This window comes from Camelus ferus, chromosome 11 (assembly GCF_009834535.1).
Source record: "Camelus ferus isolate YT-003-E chromosome 11, BCGSAC_Cfer_1.0, whole genome shotgun sequence".
Classification (NCBI taxonomy): domain Eukaryota; kingdom Metazoa; phylum Chordata; class Mammalia; order Artiodactyla; family Camelidae; genus Camelus; species Camelus ferus.
Window position 1 is genome coordinate 66,183,535 of NC_045706.1, and position 15,741 is coordinate 66,199,275.

Sequence of the window (15,741 nt, forward strand, 5' to 3'; positions counted from 1 at the left end):
CAAAACATTTCTGCTCTCCCTGCTTACTATATAAAAGAAAATCCCTTTACTGTTAGATTTTGAGATGCTTACAGATTCCGAGATGCTTACAGATTCTACAGTTGAAAACTCTCCCTACTGCAATAAATTATTTACTTATTTATTGAATGAAGCCTCTCCATATCTTAGTCTGGATTTGCTTTTTACACTGCCCATGTGTGCTAGTTCAGGTGAGAATGGGTATGTTCAGGAGTTCTAAGGAATGACTCTAAGAAATCATCATGATGAATTTAAACTGCTTTTTTTTTTTCCCTCTGTGTTTGAACTCTATTAGCCAAGACCTCCATAGGACTAAAATCTAGCTTCCTCAAGTTTCAGAGAACTCCAAATACACAAAAATATGGAAATTTTTTATTCCTGGATTTGGTGAGAACATTATAAGAACACAGATTTTTAAGCTGAAACAAAGAAACATCTCAGTTTCAAAAGTTCCTGCTTATTTGTCAGTTTAAAACAGCATTTTTACCAACTGATAGGAAAAAACAGAACAAAGTTCTAATATCTGTGAACCACATCCAGGTGAGTATGTGACCTGATATGATCGATCAAGCAGCATTTTATGTGTTATAAACTAAAGCCAGCCTTGCAGGAAATACAATGTTAGGCAGTAGGTTTTGTCATATAATACAGCTTGTTTAGAAAATGAAGTCCTAAACAGCAGAGACGTTCATGGTACACAAAATATAATTTTAAAGAGAGAAAAGAAGGGAAGCTTTACAATTCTGCTTAAGTCAAAGACAGGTAACTGAATCAGAGATAACTGAGATAACAAAAATGCCTAGGAACAGATGTCTTTAATAAATGAATTCCATAAAACTTTTAAACAAGGATTAACACCAATTAGTCACAAACTTCCAAATATATAATAGATAAGAACACATCTCAACTCTTTCTATGAGGGCAGTATTACCCTGACATCAAGACCCAACAAAGACAGCAGAAGAAAAGAAAACTACACACCAATATCTCTTATGAAAAGAAATACAATAATACTCAGTAAAATGCTAGCAAACCAAATTCAGGAACATATTACAAAAGATAATACACCATGACCACTTGGGCTTTATTCCAGGAATGCAAATTTATTTCAACATATAAAGTTAATCAATGTAATATATCATATAAATAAAATAATGGGCAAAAAAACACATGATGATCTCAATAGATGCCAAAAGAGCATTTGACCAAATCTGAAATCTCTCATGAAAACATTTGGAAAACCAAAGATAGAGAGGAACTTACTCCACTTAATGAAGTTATATTTAAAAACCACAAGATATAATACTTAATATAGAAAGACTGAATGTTTCCTCCCTAAGATCAGGAATAAGACAAGGATGTCTTCTCTAGCCACTTCTATTTAACACTGTATTAGAGATTCTAATGAGAGCAATTAGGCAAGACAAAGAAATAAAAGTCATTAAGATTGGAAAGAAAGAAGTAAAATTATTTCTGTTTGCAGATGCCATACTCTCATATATAGATAACTCAAAGGAATCCACAAAATACTACTAGAACTTATGAATGACTTTAACAGTGTCTCAGTACACAGGATCAAAATACAAAAATAAGTTGCTTTTATACACACGAGATGTGAAAAATACAAAATTGAAATTAAAAATAATAAATGTCTAAGATAAATTCTTAGAAACACACAACTTACTGAGACTGAATTGTGAACTATTAGAAAATACGAAAGGACCAATAATGAGTAAATAGATTGAATCAGACATTAAAAATCCCAACAAAGAAAAGCCCAGAACCAGATAGTTTACTGGTGAATTCTACAAAATACTTAAGGAAGAACTAATATCAATCTTTCTGAAACTCTTCTAAAAAAATGGAGAGGAGGGAAGATTCTGTTTTGTGTTGGTCTCAGCATATTGGGAGTCATGCTATTGGCTATGAGTGCCTGAAGCACTCTTCTGTGCCCAAGTGCTTCCGGTGAGTCTCCATAAACATTTCCCACTAGAACCAATGTTCCGCTGGAATGGCCTTTGTGTTTATTATGAGTGCAAGACACACCTCAGCAACAACCATAAGGGAGCTTTGGAAAATCAAGATTTATTACTCCCAGGTCCTGCAGGGTGTTTGGCAAGCCCAAGGGCCACACAGGAAGATCACATGGAGAGAGAGGACTTGCAAGTATTCTTGGTGGCTGCCTTTATTAGAGTTCAAGGGTGGGGAGTCTATGGTTTCATACTTTATTGGTGAATTTAAAACTTAAGAGCAAAAATTAGGGCACAGAAATGGAAAAGCAGGATCACTCAAGTGGTCAGTTATCTAGCTTACCCAGTGCTTTCTAATAGGGGAACTTCCTGAGTGAGGGTTGCCAGGTTCCTTATCTAGTTGTTTAGTAAGTAGCTGTGTCACACAGCTGGGAACTTGTTTATTTGAGATGGGTGCTTTGAAGTGGAGGCCTCAGCAATCAAAAGCTTAATGTCAGGTACTTATATAATAATAAAAAGCTTACTGTCAGGCATTTACACTATACACTACCAAACACATTCTATGAAGCCAGCATTCCCTTGATAAGGGCACTATAAGAAAATGAAACAAAACAAAACAAAAACTACAAACCAATATCCATGATGAATACAGATGCAAAAATTTTCAGCAAAATATTACCAAAATGAATTCAATAGCACAACAAGGGGTTCATACAACATGACCAAATAGGATTTAGCCCTGGGCTGCAAGGATGTTTCAACATACACAAGTCAATATATATGGTACACCACCTCAACAGAATAAAAGATAAAAATTATATGGTAATTTCAACATATTCAGGAAAAAGCATTTGGCAAAATATAACATATTTTCATGATAAAAAAAAACCTCATCAGAGTGAGGATAAACATAACTCACCTCAGTATAATAAAAGCCATATGTGACATGCCCACAGCCAACATCACATTCAATGATAAAAGAATGAAAGATTTTCCTTCAAGATCATAAACAAGATTCTCATCTTTATTATGAAAAATTGGACTGAAGTCCTAGCCAGATCAATCAGGCAAAACAAAGAAATAAAACTCATCCAAATTGGAAAGGAGGGAGTAAAATTGTCTTTATTTCCAGACACTACGATATTATATCAGAAGATCAACTGTATGTATATAAAAATCCTAAACACTACCCCCTCCACATTAGAACTAATCAACAAATTCAGTAACTTTTCAGGATATAAAATCAACATGCAAAACTGATGATTTTCATATACTTACAATGAAATATCTAAAAAAAGAAATAAAGGAAAAACATCATTCACAATAACATCAAAATCAAAAATACTTAGGATAAATTTAACCAAAGAGTGAACTCAAACTAAAAGTCTTAATGAAAGAAATTGAAGAAGACACAAAGACATGGAAGAATGTCTCATGTTTGTTGATGGTAATGATCAATGGTGTTAAAATGTCCATACCACTCATAGCCATCAATAGATTCAATGCAATTGTTATAAGAATTCCAATGGCACTTTTCACAGAAGTAGAAAAACAAACCTAAATTTGTATGGAACCACAAAAGATCCTGAATAGCCAAAGGAATCCTGAGAAAAGAAACAAAGCTGGAGGCACTATGCTTCCTGACTTCAAACTATATTAAATAGCTCAACTAAACAAAACACCACAGTACTGGCTCAGAGACACAGAATCCAATGAAAGATAACTGAAAGCCCAGAAATAAGCCTCTGCATATATGTCAACAAATATTTGACCAGGAAGCTAAGAACATTCAGTGGAGAAAGGATAGTTTCTCTAATAAATGATGTTGGGAAAACTGAGTAACCACATGCACAAAAGTGAAATTGGACCTTTTTCTTACACCACTCACAAAAATTAATTCAAAATGATTAAAGGCTTAATTATAAGACCTGAAACAATAAAAGTGCTAGATGAAAACAAAGGCAAAAACCTCTTTGATTTGGGTCTTGGCAATAACTTTCTGGATATGACATTAAAAGCCCAAGCAACAAAGGCAAAAATAAATAATCTGCATAGTAAAAGAAAAATTTAAGAAAACGGGAACTTATGGAATGGAGAAAATATTTGTAAATCATATATCTGATAAGGAGTTAATATTCATAATATGTGAAGAACTCTTACAACTAAATGTAAAAAAAAATCCAATTTCAAAAATGAACTAAGAAACTGAAGAGCATTTTTCCAAAGAAGGCATACAAATGGTCAACAGGTACTTAAAAAGATGCTCAGCATCACTACTGAAAATGCAAACATCACCAAGAAATATACAAATCAAACCCATAATGAGATATCACCTCACAGCTCCTTGGATGGTTATAATTTAAAAAAGGATAAAAATTTTGGCAAGGAAGTGGACAAAGTATTCTTTCATATACTGTTGATGAAAAATAAATGAATGCAGCCACTATGGAAAACAATATAGAGTTCCCTCAAAAATTTCCAAGTGGAATAACTATATGATCCAGAAGTCCCATTTCTAGGTATATACACAAAGTCATTAAGATATGAATCTCAGAGATATATATGCACTCCTTGTTTATTGTGTTATTATTGACAATAGCTAAGATATGGAAATAACCTAAATGTCTGTCTACAGAAGATGGGTAAAGAAAATGTATTCTATACATTTGATGGAATATTATTCAGGTTTTAAAAATAAAATTTGCAACAAATTAGATGTACCTGGAGGACATTATTTTAAGTAAAATAAGCCATACACAGGAAAACAAACAGCATGATTTCACTTATGAGATCCCACCTAGGGGCTGGGTGAAGGAAAAATAGGGAGGTGTTGATCAAGGGTACAAGGTTTCAGTTATTTAAAAAAAATAAGGAAGCTCTGTAGAGCTTTAAAACAATAAGGCATATGATTGATCATGCTTGATTGTCTACTTAAAAATTTGCTAAGAAAATTGATCTTATATTAAGTGCTTTTACAATACAAGGAAATAAACCAACAATAATACTGGCTGAAAGAAATTTTGGAGATGCTAAATAGGTATATGGCATTGATAGTGATGATGGTTTCACAGGTATATAATTATTTCCAAACACATCAAGCTGTATAAATTAAATATATACACCTTCTTGTGTGTCAGTCATACTTCCAAAAAGTTGTTTTAAACTATTATGACTGGAAGCATCTTTGATATTGAATTAGCTCAGGGGATTTGTCTGAATAAAAATGTTTACAAAAACATAATCTAGTGAATTAATCTCCACATCAGAGTTTGTCCTCCCTGGGTACCACCTATAGCTGATAATGACCAGGCTGGATTCATAGATTCAATTTTGGATTTGTGGGCCTCATTTTTATATTTATCAAATTTATCATTCAATCATAGTCTATCCAAAAGTAATATAAAGAGCATTTGTTTAGTTTAAGTACAATAAGTTATAATCAAATCTTGATTAAAACCTTGGGAAAAGGTATGCTCTTTTCAGCAGTTTGACCATAATGTCCTGATTTAGTTTTACAGTTGCTGAATCTCAACCACTTCAATACACTTCTTGGTAGTTCACCTGAGGGTGGAACTTTAGTCCATGTTCCTGCAATATCTTGATCCTATCCCCATGAGTCATTTTCAAGTGGCTTCTAGAGATTGGCCCAATTTCCACATTTTACAAATAAGGTGACTAATATTTTAGGAAGTTGACCAGTTCATAAGTAGAAGGCAGCACCAGGCTTAAAACCTCAGTCTTGTCCAGCGCAGAATGATTCAGAGTCTACTACTGGTCCCTTTGTATTGCAACCCACTGCCACTTCCCTAAGCCATCATCCTCTTTCTCTTGGCCTTTCCAATCTCTTTTTCATAACTGTCCACAGCTATGTACTATACGTAGCTAATCATAACACATCTGTGATTCTAAAAGCATGTTTGATAATTAATTGTCAATAAGGTGAAATCTGAACTCTAATATGACTTTCAAGACCAAGTGTGATCCAATCATCGTATAGAAGGTATTATATAAATAGTATTTGTGATTATCTGACCTCAGAGTTTGGGCTGAAAAACAAACAAAATAAAATAAAAAATCTGTGTAAATCTTTTTAGAAATATTTCCTCCAAAGGAAAAAAAAAAAACAAACCCTACATGTCTATTATGAAAATACCAGCTAAAAGCACACAATGTTAAGGACTGTGATAATGGAAATGTTGCTATTAAAATAGGTTATCAATTCATTGCAGCATTTTTCACAAAAACCTTGTAGCTAACAACACAAATCCACCAGGAAAAAAATATTTGATTTATTTAAAAAATTTCATTAGTATTATGAAGTAGATAGGCTAATAACCAAGATTCCATTATACTGAGTCTTTGGAAGAAAACATACAAATGTGGAATGAGTGCTACTTGTCACCTACATTCACACATCTTCTGTAGTAGCCACTTTAGGATAAGAACCAATCATAAATATATATTATGAATCTGAGGGTCTGGTGCTAGAACAAATAATTTAGAAAACAGGAATACAGTTCAGTTTTGCAATGCTGTGGTTATTCCCTCTCCTTAGAGGATAATCTGAGAACTAAAACTGCTCTATTTCTCTCCAACATGGGAGTGATGTGCACATATGTAGCTAAGCCCAGGGCCAAGAACACTAATGCAAACCACATATATCCTAATGCAAAGAGAGCTGTGACATTAGTTCCTTAGGCTAGGCACAGAGGCACTGTGGATCTAAGCATTGGTACAATTTCCATCATTTTCTTCATAATAATTATATGATATACAATCTTCCATCATTTTAATTAGTTAAATGCCTTTTGGTAAATAGTTGTTTATTTACCATGTTTATGGCCAGACAGAAGTGAAATAAAGGGTATAAATTACTAAATTTTTGAAATTTCAAGTGCATGATTTATATCAAAAGCACAAAAATTAAATAAAGATTTTGTAATTAAAATAAATTATCATCAGTATGTGGAATACCTATTGAGAATATAGTTAGGCATAACAAGGTAAAATGTGGCTTTGAGAAAGCAGAGATTTCCACTTCACTGGGGATGTGTAAATAGGTCATGTGAGGTCTGCCACAGACTCTCCACCAGGAACACTGTGGACTGCTACATTGGCTTAAATGAAAACTCATGTTGTACTGAAGCCTTCCACTCCAAGGCCATGCGATTTTTTTTTAATCTTGATATTTTCATCTTGAATATCATCTCCTTCAGAGCCTGATGGAGCTGCTTCTTCTGCAGAGTGTAGATGACAGGACTTAGCAGTGGGGTCACCACTGTGTTCACAAGGGCCCTCTACCTGTTGGAGTCCAGCCTGTTCACTTGCTTTGGTTTCATGTATATAAAGACGCAGCTGCCATATATCAAAGAGAGGACAATGAGGTAAGAGGAGCAGGTGGAGAAAGCCTTCTGTCGCTCATTGGCTGAAGGGAGTTGCATGATTGTGATTACTATGTTGCTGTATGACAAATGAAGTGAGGAAGGAGAAATATATTTCAACAGATCTGGTGTCAGAATAGGAGAGATGAATCAGGGGGCTGAAGTCACAGAAGAAGTAAGGGATGACATGGGGGCCACAGAAGGATAACTGGGAAAGCTTTACTGCTGGACCAGTGATGAGGGTGAAGCCCAAAGCAAAGCAGGCAGTGACCAGGAGGAAGCTAGTCCTCAGGTTCATGACGGTTGGGTAATGAAGAGGCTTACAAATGACCAAGTACCGATCCAAGACATCACTGCTATGAGGAGGAAACCTGCAGCTCCCAGAAATAAAAAGACAAAGGCTTGTATGAAACAGGCAGGGAAGGAAATCTTTTGCTTGGCTGACAGAAAGATGGCCAGGAACTTTGGAATAACAGCACTTGTGAAACAACATTCAATGAAGGAAAAAAGGCTGAGGAAAAGGTACTTAGGTGTCTGGAGTTTGGAGTCAGCACAGATGATGATGACTATGAGTGTACTGCCTGCAATGGATGCCAGGTATGCCAGCAGGTGCACCAGGAAGAGGACTTTCCACAGGTGCTGGACAGCAGGAAACCCCTCCAAAGTGAATTCTTGGACAATTGTTCCATTCCCCATTTCCATGGACATCTCTTTCCACAGTAGCAGCATCTACGGATCTTAAACTAAATATTAGAACAAGCACAAAGGTTTTAGGGAGCACAAGATCAAGCTATTCGATTGCCTGAAAAACAGCTGGAAGATAGCAAAGTAATCCAATGAGTTTGTTCTTAAATTAGAAGGAACTGAGTCCAATACTAGTTTAATACTGAGTTCTAACCCCAGATATATGGGCTATCTTTGAATAGTTAGTTCTTTTGTGAACTTCCATGTAAAAGGAAGATGATAGAATCTACCTGCTCATTTTCTTATGAGAATTAAGTAAGACAAAGCATGTAACTCCCTTGTCATGGGATACAATGTTTCTTAAATATTTCACAAAGTCTAATTGTAACATTTGGGTCATTAGTCTACTCAAGTATAGTGTGATAATTAGATAGGGTTATTGCCATTTGTATATTTATAAAATATTTTATTATGTTTTGCAATATTATCAGTTCATAACTAAACATAATAGTAATAGTAGTAACAATCATTTGCATATCCCTTTTAAATTATGAAACAAATTCTGTTCAAATCATCATCATCATTTGCTGAGGACTTTACTAATGCTTGGTACTATGCAGGTCACTGAAAATCAGTATTTCTATTTCTCTTCACAGTAACAATGAATAGGTTGCCCACCACTTCTTCTGCAGAGGCAAATTCAGGTGGGTGATGCAGCTGGGAAACGCAGAGCTGAGACATTACTAGATCTCCCTAGATCCAAAGCCCATGCTGTTTCCAAATTCTATAACACAATATTTTAAGATAGGAACAAACCCATTGTTGGGATACCTCAACCTTAAGAGAGTTAAATTTATTTATCTAAACTTTTTTACCCTTCAGTTAATATCTTTGGTGAGTTTCTGACCTATGAAATGACACAGGCCTTAGAGATGATTTACTTAGCACAATCACTGTATAGAAGAGAATGGAGTCCAGAGACACTGGGGATTCCTCAACATGCTGTAAGTTGTAAATCAAGGATTTACTTCACTTTTCCATGGATCCAGGATGACATGTGAGAAGGATGGGGAGTGACAGTAGCTCACAGGACTAGCCCACTGGGAATGATATTTTCCAAACATGGCAGACTAATTCTTACATCAAAGCTCCAAGAACTTTCTCCTTCTGCTCTTCAGGCCCCTCAGTAAATCACTTCTCTTATAATTGGGTTTGGGTGTAGCATGCCAATACTAAGCTGAAAGTCAGTGGCGTGGAGTGTGCCTTTTTCACCCACCTGCCATAAGCCAAGTTCCCTGAAGTGATGCTCATGCAACCAAACTGCTTACTCCAGAGTGGCACTGTCCCCAGGGCCACCTGAAGGTGCCTTTGTCTCTGTTCCAGCAGTAGGTCCTCCAAGTTACCACTGCCCCTGACCCAGGCACACAGGAGTCACCTCAGGGTGGGGCAGGGTTTCCTCCTCTTGCAGTTAATCTCTTCCAAGAAATGGAGAGCTTTTTCTGCATTCAGGGGAGAGGAGAGGAAAGGAAAATCATTTCCAGAGCCTGTGTTCCCAGAATGGGGTGAATATGCATCCCATGTTCCCAGTGTCCCTGGCTGACAAAGTCCTGTTTCTATAGCTCAGAATTTTTCATACCCCAGGAAAGCTTCTTGGCATCCCTGACCACTGACATAGACAGAATAAACTGCCACATTTCACTGTCTCAAGTTCTGGGCTGGGACTTAACTCTGGGTCTACTTAGAAGTAATGAAAGTTCTGTGTCTGTCTCTGTCTGTGACTAAAACCCCACTGAATATGCAACATTGTTGTCCACCTCCTACACCAGCTAATAGAGCAGGCAGATTCTTCTGAGTTCAGCCTAGAGAGCTGTTGAGACAAGGTTTCTCCTAATGAAGTACTCACTGTCATGGGCTCATCTGCTCCAATACACTTTTACTTCACACTATGGTCCTCCAGCACATCCTCACCTTTACACATGGAGAAGCATCCTTGTTCCACCACATCAATGACAAGCAGCTTCTGACATACAAGTCTGAGGCCTCTGTGATAGTTTTCCCACAGAACTGTTTGGTCTCCAAGCAGGATGTACCCAGTCAGTGAGCAGAGAGCACAGGCTCCCAAACCTCAATAGGAGCTGAAGGGACCAGGGCAGAAAGTTGAAGCAGAGAGCAGCTAAGTGGTCACTGATGAGAACAAGAGTCACTGATACAAGCCTTATATTTATCATTTCACCATTTGTGGTGACATTGGCTCCCAGATGCCCATGCTGTTCTCTGCCAAGATTTTCAAAGTAATTATATGACTTAATTTCCCAATTGTTTCTAAAATAAAAATTAGTGACAGACACCAAACCTTAGATTCAGGAAAGAATACCAAGCATAGTAATAAACAAAATATCTACACTTAAGCATATAAAAACTTCAGAAAATAAATGTTAAACAGAAAATATTGAAAGAAGCCAGGGCAAAAAAAAAAAAAAAAAAAAAAAAACCACAAACATGCACACACACATTACTCATAGAGGAAATGGGATATCAGTATTTTTACTAGAAATCCTGTAAACAAGAAGTACTGATATACTGAAAGGTTAAAGGGGAAAAAAAACTATCACCAAACACAACTATACCCAGCAAAACTGTCCTTCAAAAATGAAAGGGAAATAAAGAAATTTTCTGACAAATTCTGAGGGAATTCATTGCCACCATGCATTCTCTGTAAGAAATATTAAAATAAGTTCTTCAGACAAAAAGAAAAGAATGTAGGTAAATTCAATACACATAAAAGAAGAACACAATTAAGGAATAAATAAAAGTACAATTGATGGTTTTTTAAAAAAAATTTAGGGGTTATGTTTTTCCCAATTTTATTGCGATATAATTGACATATAGCATTGTATAGACAATGGATTTGCCTATTCTAGATATTTCCTGTAAATGAAATCACAGTAGATGTCATTTTATGTCTGGCTTGTTTCACTTAATATAATGTTTTCAAGATTATAGCATGTATCGGAACTTCATTTCTTTTCATGGCTGAATAATACTGATATAGGTATAGATTGCAAATGATCACCACAATAAGATTAGTTAACATTCATTACTTCATATATTTACAAGTTTTTCCTTGTACTGAGAATTTTTAAGACCTTCTCTCTTAGAACCTTTCTATATGTACAATACACTATTGATATTTTAACATTTTTTATTGAATTATAATCAATTTATAATGTATCAATTTCCAGTGTAGAGCACAATTTTTCAGTTATACATGAACATACATATATTCATTGTCACATTCTTTTTCGTGGTGAGCTACCACAAGATCTTGTATATATTTCCCTGTGCTATACAGGGAAAGGATAGACTGGGAGTTCAAAATTTGTAGATACTGACAGTCATGTGTAGAATAGGTAAGATTATACACTATTGTTACCTATAGTCATCATTTTGTACATTACATCCTCAGAACTTGTCTTTTATATATGTGTACATATATGTATGTGTAAACATATATATGTGTGTGCATATATATATATACACATATATAATATTCAATTTCTGTATACATTATAGTGTCCTCACCACCAAAAATCTAATTTTCATCTGTCACCATACAGTTGACAGCCTTTATCCATTTTAGTCTTTCCCCACCTCCACACCCTTCTGGTAACCACCAATCTGTTCTTTGCTTGTTTTGTTTTGTTTATTATTTCTTTGTTTGTTTTTTCTTTTCTTTTTTTAATTGAAGTATACTTAGTTTACAATGTTGTGTCAATTTTTATTGTACAGTATGTTTCTTTTTAATATTCTACAGATTAGTGAAGTCATATGGTATTTCTTTCTCTGATATTTCTTACTTATTTCAGCATCATACACTTAACGTTCATCTACATTGCTGAAAATGGCAAGATTTCATTTTTTATAGCTGAGTAATATGCGACTATATACAACCACATATTCTCTATCCGTTCATCCACTGATGGGCACTTAGGTTGTTTCCATATCTTGGCTACTGTAAATAATGCTGTGATGAACATATCTTTTTGAGTTAATGTTTTCCTAGTCTTCATTTAAACACCCAGAAGAGGAATAGCTGGATCATATGGTACTTCTGTTCTTAATTTTTAAAGGCATCTCCATACTGTTTTCCATAGTGGCTACATCAATTTACATTCCCACAAATGGTGTACTAAGTTTCCCTTTTCTTCATATTCTTGCCATTATTTGTCTTGTTATTTGTGGTCTTTTTGATGACAGTCATTCTGACAAGTATGAGGTGATATCTCATCGTGGTTTAAAGTTGCACTTTTCTAATGATTAGTGATGTTGAGCATCTTTTCAAGTGCCTATTGGCCACCTGTATGGCTTCTTTGGAAAAAAATGTCTATTCAGATCCTGTGCCCATTTTTAATTGAGTTATATGGGGTTTTTGTTGTTGTTGTTGAGTAGTATGAATTAAATATATATTTTGGCCATTAACCCCTTACCAGATATATGATTTGCAAATATATTCTCTCATTCAGTATGTTGTATTTTGGTTTGTTGATAGTTTTCCTTTGCTGAGCAGAAGATTTCTAGTTCAATATAGTCCCATTTGTTTATTTTTGGTTTTGTTTCCCTTGAGTGGGTAACATACCCAAGGTACTGCTAAGATCAATGATAAAGAGCACACTGCCTACAATTCTTCTAAGAGTTATGGTTTCAGGTCTTACATGCAAGCCTTTCAAATTAATTTTCAATTAGTTTTTATGCATAGTATAAGATAGTGGTCTAGTTTCATTCTTTTGCATTTGGCTGTCCAGCATTCCCAATATCTTTTATTGGAGAGACTTCCTTTTCTCCGCTGTATTTTCTTCACTCCTTTGTCATAAATTAATTGTCCATATATGCCTGGGCTTATTTCTGAGCTCATAATTCTGTTTTATTTTTCTGAGTGTCTATTTTTCTTCCAATAACACTTCGTTTTGATTGCTATTGCTTCGTAGTATAATTTGACATCAAGGAATGTGGTACTTCCAGCTCTATTTTTTTTTTTCTCAGTATTGCTTTGGATATTCAGGGTCTTTTGTGGTTCCATACAAATTTTATTTATTTATTATTTTTTGCTCTATTTCTGTAAAAACTATTGTTATAACTTTGTTAGGGTTTGCACTGAATACTTAGATCGCTTTAGGTATTATGGGCATTTTAGTAATGTTCATTCTTGCAGTCCATGAGCACAGGATAAGTTTCCATTTCTTTGTGTCTTCTTTAATTTCTTTGAATAATGTTTTACAGTTTTCAGTATACAAGTCTTTCACCTTGATTACATTTATTCTTAGGTGTTGTATTCTTTTTTGTTATTGTAAAAGGGATTGTTTTCTTAATTTATCTTTCTATTTCTTTGTAAGTGTATAGCAATGAATCAGGTTTTTGTATATTGATTTTGTACCCTGCAACTTTAGTATATTTATTTATTATTTCTAATAGATATTTGGTGGAGTCTTTAATGCTTTCTTTATGTCAAATAATGTCATCTGCAAATAGTGACAGTTGTACTGCTTTCTATACAATTTGGATGCCTTTTTCCTGTAATGCCTTTTTCTTACCTAATTTCTCTGGCTAGAACTTTCAATTCTATGTTGAATAAAGGTAGTAAGAGTGGGCATCCTTGTCTGGTTTCTGTTATTAGATGAGTGGTTTTTAGTTTTTCATATATGGTATTTGGGTTTGTCATATATAATCTTAGTACATTGAGGTTCATTCTTTATACACACATTTTATTGAGAATTTTATTAAAAAAATGGATACTGAATCATGTCAGAAAATTTTCTGTATCTATTAAGATCATAATATGATTTTTATCCTTCATTTTGTTAATTTGATTTAATAACATTGATTTGTGGGTATCAAATTATCTTTGCATCCCTGTAATAAATCCTACTTATCATGATGTATGCTCCTTTTAATATATTGTTGTTGTTTTCATTTTGCTAATATTTCTTTCAGGATTTTTCTGTTTATGTTCATTCTTTTGTTTGTTTTTTGGGGGGAGGTAATTAGGTCTATTTATTTATTTACTTTAATGGAGGTACTGGGAATTGAACCTAGGACTCTGTGCATGCTAAGCATGTGCTTTACCACTGAGCTATACCCTCCCCCTTGATCTATGTTCATCAGGGGTTTGGGCTTGTAATATTATTTTTTGTGTGTTGTCTGCTATTGGTATCAGGGCAATTTGGCTTCATAAATTGAGTTAGGTGGCATTTCCTCCCCTTCAGATTTTTGGAAGAGTTTGAGAAGTTCATGGATAAAAACTTCTTCGAATGTTTGCGTAGAATTTACTAATGAAATTATATGGCCCTGGAATTATGTTTTTTGGGAGGTTTTTGATTGCTCTTTAAGTCCCTTTACATTGATAAGTCTATTCAGATTTTCTATTTGTCATTCAGTCTTGGAAGTTTTCATGATTCTAACATGTATCCATTTCTCTGAGGCTGCACAATTTGCTAGCGCACAGCTGTCTGTAGCATTCTTATAATCCTTTGTACTCCTGTGGAATTTGCTGTAGCATCTCTTTAATTTCTGATTTTATTTCTTTGCACATTCTCTCTTTTGTTCTTAGGCTAGGCTAACTAAAGGTCTGTCAACTTTATCTTTTCAAAGAATCAGCTTTTAGTTTTATTGACATTTTCTATTGTTTTTCAATCTTTATTTCATTTATTTCTGCTCTTATTTTTATTATTATCTTTTTTCTACTGACTTTGGGCTTCTTTTGTTCTTTTTCTAGTTCCTTTAAGTGTAAGTTTAGATTGTTTATTTGAGAACTCTTGTTTCTTGGGTTAGGCCTGTTTTGCTATAAACTTTCCTCTTAGTACTACTTTTCTTTCATCCCATGGATTTTGGTATGCCATATTTTTATTTAATTTCTTTTCAGGCATTTTGATTTCTTTTTTGAATTCTTGTTGACCCAATTCAGTAGCATGTTGTTTTGTGTCCACATATTTGTGATTTTCCCAGATTTTTTCTTGTAGTTTATTTCTAGTTTCATAAACATTATAGTTAGAAAAGATATTTGATATAATTTCAATTGTCTTAAGTTTATTGAGACTTGTGTTCCCAACATATGGTCTATTCTTGAGAATTTTCCTTGTGTACTTGAGAAGAACATGTATTCTGTTGCTTTTGGATGGAATGTACTGTATATATCTGATCTAGCATCAATAAATGATGTTGGGACAGCTGAATAACCATATGCAGAAAAAAGAAATTCTACCCTTATCTTACACCACTCACAAAAATTAACTCAAAATGAATTAAAGACTTAAACATAAGATTTGAAATCTTTAAATTCCTATACAAAAACATAGGTGGGATGCTTCATGACATTGGTCTTGGCAACACATTTTTGGATGTGACACCAAAGCACTAGGAACAAAGGCAAAAATGAGTGGTACTACATCAAATTAAAAAGCTTCTGCATAACAAAAGAAACAGTTAACAATGAAGAGGCAGCTTATGGACTGGAGAAAATATTGCAAATCATATATCTGCTAAGGGGTTAATACCCAAAATATATAAAGAACTCATACAGCTAAATGACAAAAAAATCCAATTTAAAAATAATCAGAAGATCTGAATAGACATTTTTTCCTAAGAAGACATGTGAATGGATAACAAGTCCATTAAACTGTGCTTTATATCACTAA

General features: G+C 34.4%; 1 pseudogene; it reads right to left on the bottom strand.

The window, feature by feature from the left end:
• Nucleotides 1-7,096: 7,096 nt before the first annotated feature.
• Nucleotides 7,097-8,145, bottom strand: LOC102516500 (annotated as a pseudogene).
• Between the last annotated feature and the right edge of the window lie 7,596 nt (nt 8,146-15,741).